Source organism: Procambarus clarkii, chromosome 61, assembly GCF_040958095.1.
Source record: "Procambarus clarkii isolate CNS0578487 chromosome 61, FALCON_Pclarkii_2.0, whole genome shotgun sequence".
Classification (NCBI taxonomy): Eukaryota; Metazoa; Arthropoda; class Malacostraca; order Decapoda; family Cambaridae; genus Procambarus; species Procambarus clarkii.
This window is the reverse complement of record NC_091210.1, coordinates 4,937,390-4,948,337: the sequence shown is the minus strand read 5'-3', so window position 1 is coordinate 4,948,337 and position 10,948 is coordinate 4,937,390. Positions and strand designations below refer to the sequence as shown.

Here is a 10,948-nt window from a genome sequence, read left to right as displayed (position 1 = left end):
ATAGTTAAGTTAAAGTGGAAACAATATTTCCCGGCACAGGCCCCCATAACTCTTTGTTACCTATCGTACGTCACGGCTCGTGATCCTACAGCAGCCAACTTTAATTACGTCTAGGGATACGACACAACTGCTGTTCTCAATAGCGAATCACCAGTATAACCCCTTAATAAGTAATGAGCACAAAAATAAAATCTTCATATAGGACTGAAGAATAGATCAATAATTTATATACATATATTCAAGACAGTATAATATAAAAACACAGATGGTAAAGTTAACTTATAGAATATATGAAAGTATTGTCATGGCATGTAATATATAATAGTAACTATGGCACAACAAAATATAACAGACTTATCTCCCACATGTTACTCCTCCTGGTTCCCCGAAGCTACTGAACTCTCGCTCTGTCGCCACCCACATTCTCACCTCCCGTCTGCCTCATCCCAGGATGAGGGATGGAAACTAAGGACTTTTTAATATTTTAAACTAATTGAACAACCACTTGTTCTCAAAACACACAAGAATGCAAGTTACATATAATAGTTGCTTACAAAATATATAAGTATAATGCCACCTGTTTAATTATAGTATATGAACCATTTCCTAACTAAATAAAAGTGACATCTGGAACTCTCAACTGAACAGGTCCAGCTTTCCCGAATCAAACAGGTAATATACGTGTGCAAAGGCAACCGCGCTCCTGTCCACTGACGCTGCCAAACCACACGACAATTTACCAAAAACACAATGTGTGTACATATACATGCAATGATAAAATAAAATAAACAAGTTATTTTAAATTTATATACGTATTCTGCTAGGAGTACGTAACACTTCCACCTCCAAGAAAAAAAAATGCAATAGATTGAAGATCAATGGCATTTTTTCAAAGTAAAATGTATGACACTTGAGATTTATGCTATTGATTACACCAAACATGTAAAAGTAATAAGAACACATCTCTGGACAAAAATGAAAACACTCCAAATATAGTCTTACGGGAAACTCAGAAATTTCAGTCTTATGACTATGTTCTACATATGTGTCACTGGAGTATGCAGATTTATCTCTCCAAGGTACTATCTCATTTATTTCACTTTGTTTCAGAGCATATTTCACACTCCTATCTACATTATCATTAGTAGCATGAATAGAATTGTCAATAAAGGTAGCTGCTTTCACACAGTTATCATGACAATTTTGCTTTTCATATGTTTCTACTATTTCTCCAAGATCAGTTTCATTTTTCCATGTGATTCCTTTTCCACATGGTGAATTTTTCCAAGACAGCCTCGATTTTCCATTACTCCCTTTTTCTGGAGCTGAACTGCTTAATTGAAGCTGACTGGATGTTGAGTAGATTTGGGACTTCTCCTGGGTATGCTCTGACACAGACATCTGCTCTTCATCACTCTTGATCCTCTGTGGAACACATACTCTCGCCCAATGGATACTAAAATTAGAGAAATTAGCATTAAACCTCACAATTATGCATAAGATTTTCCCATTCATAGAACCTTCCGAAACATAAGACACCGACTTAGCAAACCTTTGACCTTCCAACCAAGAAATACAACCCAAGATAAGTGCAAAGACTACCTGATCGAACTGACTCAGATGATCCATAAGGAACACAGAAATCAATTGCCTCATAACTCTGTCATAACGATCAGTGAAAGAAAACAGGCATATGCCTAGGCACCATATCTCAATCATAACTCTCAAGACAAGTTCACACCCTCTGATGGTGAACTTGAACACAACACACACATTCATCAACCGTCTAGTCTTCCAAGAGACTAAATAAAACATGCCGAAAACGTTACAACCCTCACCATCACTTCCCAAGTGATTTACTTCTGATGACAACCAATCAACCAAGAGGTTTAAGGGTCTTAACATCTTGAAGATAAACAGCAGATTACCTGGAAAACGCCCAAGGACAATCTGAAACCCTTCACAATAATTAACTCTAGGTAGGATAACCTTATCCCCCAACTTGAATTGCACACCTGGAGCCTCAAACATCTGCTCCCCAGTATGATTTAATCCTTCACCCACAATATGATTCTGAAAATCAACACCACACTTGAGTGGAACATACACTTTTATCACTCGTGCATCAAAATTAACTGGATCTGAATATAGAGACACTGCTCTAGCATAACTCACCACTTCCTCAGAACTGGATGCACAACCTACTTGAGTAAACTCTCTCTGCTCCACCACAAGGCTTGACAAAGATGTCCCACAGTCCATTACTTCACAAGAAAATGGCTCCTGCAGAATAAAAGTAGATTTCAACATCCTACACACACTCTGACTCAATGTACACAATGAGAAATACTTACTCCACATAGAATAAGAATCACAACCCCTCAACTTAGATCCAAATGCTACTTTACCACTCTTAATGATTTTACCAACATTTCCTCCCATGACTTCTGGAGCTGCTTGGAGTACTGTCTGCTCACAATCAATAATATCACTACCAAGCTGGGTCACATCCTCACAGACAACTGAAGAGGGAGGCTCAATGGGTCTCCATCTACTCAACAGAAGCTGATCCTCTGGCTGCTTTCCCACACTCTCCAACACTGGATCTACAGTACAGACTGTCTCCTTGCTTCTCTCTGAAATCTTAGGGTCAGTTCTACTCAAAGCACTTAATTGAAGGGAATCTGAAACAAGCGGGCAAGTAACAGGTAGTTTGACCTCCTCCCCTATTATATCACCTTGACTAGGGTGAGGCGGGGCCTCTACAACGGACTTACTCTCGACAACTGATTCTAAACTTGGAGTGAGCGGGAATACTTCTGCCAACCCGACATCTTGTCCTAAACCATTCACTTGGCTGGAATACAGAGTCGTGGCTTTTAAGTTTCTCTCAACTCCTGGCACAACGTTCGTAGTGAGCGGGCAAGACAATGGTACATGGACATCCTTTCCCAATTTATTGGAATAAAGCAGAGTCATAGTATCAGGCTTACTCTCAACAACTAAATCGGCCACACAGGAATCTGGAACAACCACATCCCACTTCTCCACTGAAGGGGTACTGGTTACTGGAACAAATGCTTGAGTAACAACATCAGAACTGACAACTGGATTTATATTAGTACTGACATCAGCACAGGTAGAATGGACAAAACCATCTTCTACAACAGGTTCCTTCATAGAACTAACTTCAGCACAGGCAGAATAAACATGGTCTGCAACTGGCTGTTTACACAAACGGGGATCCTTCTCACCCACAACATGATTTATGGCCACATCATTACCCAATATAACATCCACACCTGGGATGGGCAACTGTGTACTAACACCCACAGTGCATAAACGTGGTGTAATGGTGGATCTGAAATTAATGTCTATTAGAGGTACAGTTTTACATCCTGCAACACTCTGAAGAACAACAAACTTTCCTGTCTCTCTCTTTTCAACATCAGAAAGAATACTGGATGAAATTATGGTTTGGGAAGCACCTGTATCACGAAGAATAACCACTGGCTTCCACTTTCCATTAATACACAAGACTTCACCTGAAGACATATATGGTGAATACTGTTTCACCCAATTGGGGTTTACAGTTACATGTTTATTAGTAAGTTTATTTTGCACACCTCTGCAATAAATGAGACCAGTTGGTCGTAACTCAGGGTGCAATATAAAACATGAATGAATTCCATGGCCTTTTCTCTTACAATGGGAACAGGACCTTACAGTGGACACACTGGTAGAACCAACTGTAGGTTTAGAAATAACCTTATTATTATTTGACATTCCTGACAATGAAGTAGCAGGGTTAGGTTTTGTAAGAGAAGAGCTCATGGGAGTAACTGGAGTACTAGGATTGGATGGATTCTGATAAGGAGTTCGGTGAGCATTATAATTTACTCTACGACTAGACTTAGGTGAAGTGGCCGTAAACGGGGCCTTAGTCAACAACTCATGCTCATCCGCGAGCTTTGACAGCTCATCAATATCTGTTACATTCTTTTGTTCTGCCATAAAAGTAGACAACTGGTCTGGAAGACATGACAATACTTCTTCCATTATAAGAAGATTCTTTAGAGCATCAAAATCAGTGACTGCAAGTGACTTTAACCATCTGTTGCAAAAATTCGTCTTCTGACGAGTAAAATCTGCGATTGTCTGATCCTTTATCCTCCTTAGGTTTCTGAACTTTTGCCTGTGTGCCTCTGGATTTAACTGGTACGCATTGAGGATGCTTTTCTTTACAAAGTCATAATCAAAACTATGAGCGTCAGGTAGGGTTGTGAAAACCTCCTGACTACGCCCCTTAAATTGAGACTGCATAATGGCTACCCACTGATCCCTTGGCCAGTTCATACTGATGGCAATTTTATAAAAATGTGCAAAGAAAACCTCAGGATCCTCCTCATTGAACTTTGGTAACTCTATATACTTATGCGTCCTGATGGGATTATGATCACTATTTATTGAAACATTACTAGTATTTCCATGCCCAGCTGCCATACGCTGTGATTCAAGCCTGAAGTTAGTGTCAGCCATTTGTTGTTGAATCTCTAATTGTTGCTTCTTTGTGGCTTCTATTTGCAACTGTACCGCAATTTCTAAACGCCTAGTCTCAAGCTCCCTTTGCTGAGCTTCAGCCTCTAATATTTGCTGTTGCTGTTGAGCTTCAATCTCTCTTTGACGAGCTTCAGCCTCTAATATTTTCTGTTCCTTTTGAGCTTCAAGCTTAGCATTGGCTATTTGCGCTTCTAACTCAAGACGCTTTAACGTCATCTGATCACTCGACTCCTCTCTTAACTCTTCTAGAATTTCTTCATCTAACTCCTCATTCTCAACAAAATGCGTCACAATGACTTTCAATATTTGGGCTTTAACCATTCTATTGTTGGCGGTCAAATCCAAATGATTTGCCATTTGTATTAACTCAGTCTTTTTAAGGTTCTGAATCCCTTCAAAGTCTGGGTGAGCCACCAACGCTGCAACTTTTTCCTCCATCGTTACTAACACTTGGCACTTGATTCACAACAATAATTAAAATAATGGCACTGCACTACACTTCACTGTAAAATTGTCACCACACTGAAAATTCGCTTGGCCTCACTGCACAAACAAAATATATAGGATGACTTACCTCAAAATCGTGAAACGTTGTTACTTGACACACAGGAAGGCTTGCTTGGCACATGGAATAGTTCTTAAGAAACACACAGAGACACTTGACACACTGGTACCTAGGAAGGCAAGGTTAGATTAGCATAGTTAAGTTAAAGTGGAAACAATATTTCCCGGCACAGGCCCCCATAACTCTTTGTTACCTATCGTACGTCACGGCTCGTGATCCTACAGCAGCCAACTTTAATTACGTCTAGGGATACGACACAACTGCTGTTCTCAATAGCGAATCACCAGTATAACCCCTTAATAAGTAATGAGCACAAAAATAAAATCTTCATATAGGACTGAAGAATAGATCAATAATTTATATACATATATTCAAGACAGTATAATATAAAAACACAGATGGTAAAGTTAACTTATAGAATATATGAAAGTATTGTCATGGCATGTAATATATAATAGTAACTATGGCACAACAAAATATAACAGACTTATCTCCCACATGTTACTCCTCCTGGTTCCCCGAAGCTACTGAACTCTCGCTCTGTCGCCACCCACATTCTCACCTCCCGTCTGCCTCATCCCAGGATGAGGGATGGAAACTAAGGACTTTTTAATATTTTAAACTAATTGAACAACCACTTGTTCTCAAAACACACAAGAATGCAAGTTACATATAATAGTTGCTTACAAAATATATAAGTATAATGCCACCTGTTTAATTATAGTATATGAACCATTTCCTAACTAAATAAAAGTGACATCTGGAACTCTCAACTGAACAGGTCCAGCTTTCCCGAATCAAACAGGTAATATACGTGTGCAAAGGCAACCGCGCTCCTGTCCACTGACGCTGCCAAACCACACGACAATTTACCAAAAACACAATGTGTGTACATATACATGCAATGATAAAATAAAATAAACAAGTTATTTTAAATTTATATACGTATTCTGCTAGGAGTACGTAACAGCCGGCACCTGGGATCGAACCCAGGACCACAGGATCACAAGTCCAGCGTGCTGTCCGCTCGGCCGACCGGCTCCCCCCTTAACATTATTGCCAACAGCATTTGGTGTTCCCAGGCGGTCACCCATCCAAGTACTAACCAAACCCAACGTTGCTTAACCTCGCTGATCGGACGAGAAGCGGTGTTCTCAACGTGGTATGGCCGTTGGCGCTCTCTCTCTCTGGCGTGTTGCACATTGCAGGATCGAGCTCAAGCAGTTTTTTTTTTCTACCACAGATGTGGCCACACATTTACAATGCTAACCAGCATTGTCTCTTTTATATAGTGTCATTAATGTACATTCACAAAGGTGAAATGTAATTCTGATCAGCTTCCATATATACTTTATATCCATACATATACATACACGCACACATATACATACATATATACACACACATTCATTCACATACATTTGTCTCATTTACTCTGACAGGGTGAGATAGCTGATAAAGAAACTAGTGTGCAATTAAGCACTTAATCACTGAAGGTGCTTTTACAAGCTCAGGTTATATAGTTACATCATATATATACATTGTATAATTGGTATATTACATGGTCAATCTTGGATACAAGTCCAATATATCATCAAGTGTTCCAGTACTCATATAGTAACTACACAGTTCAGCATACCTTAGCCCAGGAGGGCGAAAATCAGTCAGTATGGGGCATTCTACAATATAATGTTCAAGAGAGTGCATGTTTTCTCTTTCACAAAGTTGACACATTGTGTACTCGACATTTGGGTTTTGAGAAAGCTGCCAGATACGTCTATATCCCAGGCGTATTCTGGCCACTATAACATCACATTGCCGGGTTCTTGTTCTATTAGTCCCATATGTGAATGTCTCTTCACGATATCTATCATAATATTTAATGCTACAACTTTCAAGTCTTTGTGAATTTGTTAGGTAGGAGAGATCATCACTAGATATTTGTTTAAGTATTCTCTTTGTCACTGCTAGTGAAACACCCATATCAATTTCTACCACTGGTTTTCTACAGGCTGTCTTTGCAAGCATATCAACAATGTCATGCCTTGAGATGCCAACATGTGATGGTATCCATAGGAATTTAACCTCAAATCTGTTTTCTTTAGCAGCTAAAACATTCATTCGAATATCACTGACTATTTTCTGGGTGTCACTACTATGTGCGTTCAATGCCAGGAGTGCACTCTACGAGTCACAGTATATCAGTCCACTGCCTTTGTCTTTTAAAAATTCAGTGGCAAGGTATATGCCTGCAAGTTCGGTTTGAGTTGTACTTGCCCAGTCATTGACGCGCTTCATTGCTGTATGTACGAGAGAAGATTGTTCAAATATGTTACATGCACATCCGGTACATCGTCCACCTTCTTCTACAGAGCCTTCGGTATAGCACTAATACACATCGTTACCCATACTCTGAGTACTTTCAGTGATGCTTTTCAGTGTTAACTGTTTTAAAACACTTTCCACTCCCTACAATGGTAAAAAAAAGCGGTATTTGCGCGGAGCGTTTTTGCTGAGTAAGCGTAAAAACAAAAATGTGTATACTCTTTTTACTCTCCTGACCTTAGTTCTTGAACTACGTATTTCATTTTGGTACCAACGTGTTCGCAATAAAATTCTCTAGAAGAACATCAGTAAAAAAGTCACGAAACGCATAGGAATACCAGCACCAAATAAATAACTACGAAGATGACTCGCCGTGAACGCCCAACAGCAACAAAATGTTTTTACTCTTGGGATTGTTATCACCTCCACACTTGTCCTACAGCGTTAATTTTGGTATCAATGGACTCGCAATGAAATTCCCAACACGGTGATATGAATATAAGCGTAGAATAATGATGCGGCCCGCCCGCAAGAGTGTGGGAAGTGGTGAAATTGTTACCTGGTATCGGTGACGGGATGACGCACAGCGCTTTGAAAGTTTATACTTATTTCACTCTCATGACATTAATTTTCTATGTACGTCATTTATTTTTGTGTCAATGTGTTCGCAATAGAATGTTCTATGAGTCCATAGGTAAAAAAGATCAACAAAGCGTAAGATAGAATAGCGCCAAATATAAAACAACGCTGGAACATATCAGTGAGCGTCAAACACACACGAAATGTTTTTACTTTTGTTATGTTTGTCAAGTTTATACTTGTTGCACACAGTTATTTTTGGTTGTACATTGATCGGAATAAAATTCCCTAAACAGACATATGCATATAATACATGATATGGGGGAAGCATTACCAGTATAAACGGCTAAAGTCACCCACCTGCAACCCGTTTGGGACATAATACCATTTGATCGAAGTGGTCTACACCTTTCATGAACTTATTGTACAATGCAGCCTAGTGGTGAGAAAGAGAGCTTCATGGCGCGCAGTTTGAAACAAACCCAAAGTAAATCGGATAAAAATTGAATTTTATACAAATATTTTAAAAGAGGACATAACTTTATGTCCACTATGCGGTAGCGTTAGGCGAAACAGGACTCACCGGTGAGTAATGTAGTGTGCACACTATCTTTCTTGGGCGCATTTACAAAATCAACTGATAGATCCCAGTTATCCCATGGAGTAATTGGTTCATTAATCATTAGTTGAGTTGGGTACATATTTAATATTTTGATGGAGTTAGCTACCTTGTAGAACCAATATACATAATCAGATTTCGTTCTTCTTCTATAGACCTCAGGTGAGTGCAGCATATTAGAAAGTTTAGCTTGAAACTTCATGTGTTGTCTAGAACTACTCAATGCCTTCACGCCGAAAACTGTGCTAATAGACAAAATTCTCTCACATATGGTAGGTAATTTTAACTCTGCTCTCATGTTAACTATTCTCGCGGACTTTCGAGCCCCAAGGATGAGACGCACAGCTTCATTTTGCAAGGTTTCAAGAGATTTCAGCTCTTTGTCAGTATCAAACAGTGTGTGCTGGGCTTTCTCCTCTCTCCCTTAGGTCCATAGTCAAGTAGTGGCGGACCGGACTTGAGGCATGACTTGGAGAGCTCCCAGAGAGTGGTCAACGGTACCCCAGTAGAGGGGGTGAAGACCCACAGCGTGGGGGGTTATAGGATCATAACAACTGTGCCCCAGTAGAGGGGGTGAAGACCCACAGCGTGGGGGGTTATAGGATCATTAACAACGGTGCCCCAGTAGAGGTAGTGAAGACCCACAGCGTGGGGGGTTATAGGATCATAACAACGGTGCCCCAGTAGAGGGGGTGAAGATCCACAGCGTGGGGGGTTATAGGATCATAACAACGGTGCCCCAGTAGAGGGGGTGAAGACCCACAGCGTGGGGGTTATAGGATCATTAACAACGGTGCCCCAGTAGAGGTAGTGAAGACCCACAGCGTGGGGGGTTATAGGATCATTAACAACGGTGCCCCAGTAGAGGTAGTGAAGACCCACAGCGTGGGGGGTTATAGGATCATTAACAACGGTGCCCCAGTAGAGGTAGTGAAGACCCTCAGCGTGGGGGGGGGGTTATAGGATCATTAACAACGGTACCCCAGTAGAGGGGGTGAAGACCCGCAGCGGGGGGGGGGGGGGGTTATAGGATCTTTAACAACGGTGCCCCAGTAGAGGGGGGTGAAGACTCGCAGCAGGGGGGGGGTGTTATAGGATCATTAACAACGGTGCCCCAGTAGAGGGGGTGAAGACTCGCAGCGGGGGGGGGGGGGGGGGTTATAGGATCATTAACAACGGTACCCCAGTAGAGGGGGTGAAGACCCGCAGCGTGGGGGGTTATAAGATCATTAACAACGGTACCCCAGTAGAGGTGGTGAAGACCAGCAGCGTGGGGGGTTATAGGATCATTAATATACACCTCCGTTGTTTAAGTGTAAATCCCATCACACAAGGCTAAGGTGAGCGACGCGTGACAGTAACAACATTAAACTCTCTGGGATAGCTGGTAACATAAGTAAATTCTCTGGAAAAGCTTGAAAAAACAGAAAACTCTCTGGGAAAGCTTGTGACAACACTAAACTGTCTGGTAAAATTGAAAACAACATTAAATTCTCTTGGAAAGCTGCTATCAACATTCAACTCTCTGGTAAAGCTGGTAACAACATTAAACTCTCTACGAAACCTAGTAACAACTGTACACACTTGGATAGCTGGTAACAACATTAAAATCTCTGGGAAAGCTAGTAAGAAAATCAAATTATCTGGGAAAGTTGTTAACAACAACTCTGTGAAAACTGGTAACAATATTAAACTCTCGGGGAAAGATAGAAAAAACATTAATCTGTCTGGTAAATCTGGTAAAAACACTAAACTCTCTGGGAGAGCTTATTACAACAATAAACTTCCTTGGGATTGCTGATAACATCAGTAAACTCTGTGGGAAATCTGGTAACAACATTAAACAGTCCGAAGAAAGCTGGAAACAAAAGAAGACTCCCTGGGTATTTTTGTAACAACATTAAACTGTTTGGTAAAGATGGTATCCACATTAAACTCTCTTGGAGAGCTGATAACCACATTAAACTTTCTTGGAAAGCTGGTAACAGTAATATACTCTCTGGGAAAGCCGGTAACAAGGTTAAACTCGCTTGTATAGCTGGAAACAACATTAAACTCTCTGAGAAAGCTGGTGACAACAGTAAACTCTCTGGGATGGCATTTAATATAACTAAACTCTCTGCAAAAGCTGGTAACAACATTAATCTATCTGGAAATGCTTGCAGCAATATTAAACTCTCTGGGAAAGCTGGTACGAACATTGAACTCTCTGGAAAAGCCTGGTACCCACAGTAAATTTTATTGTAAAGTTGGAAACATCAGTAAACACTCTGGGAAAGCTGGAACAACATTAAACTCTC

The 10,948-nt window shown here is 40.5% G+C and overlaps 1 non-coding gene across 1 annotated transcript; it reads right to left on the bottom strand.

The window, feature by feature from the left end:
- Nucleotides 1–6,182: 6,182 nt before the first annotated feature.
- On the bottom strand, nucleotides 6,183–6,301 carry LOC123774456 (5S ribosomal RNA). The gene has a single exon (XR_006774949.1). It is a non-coding gene; the product is annotated as a 5S ribosomal RNA (ribosomal RNA).
- Between the last annotated feature and the right edge of the window lie 4,647 nt (nucleotides 6,302–10,948).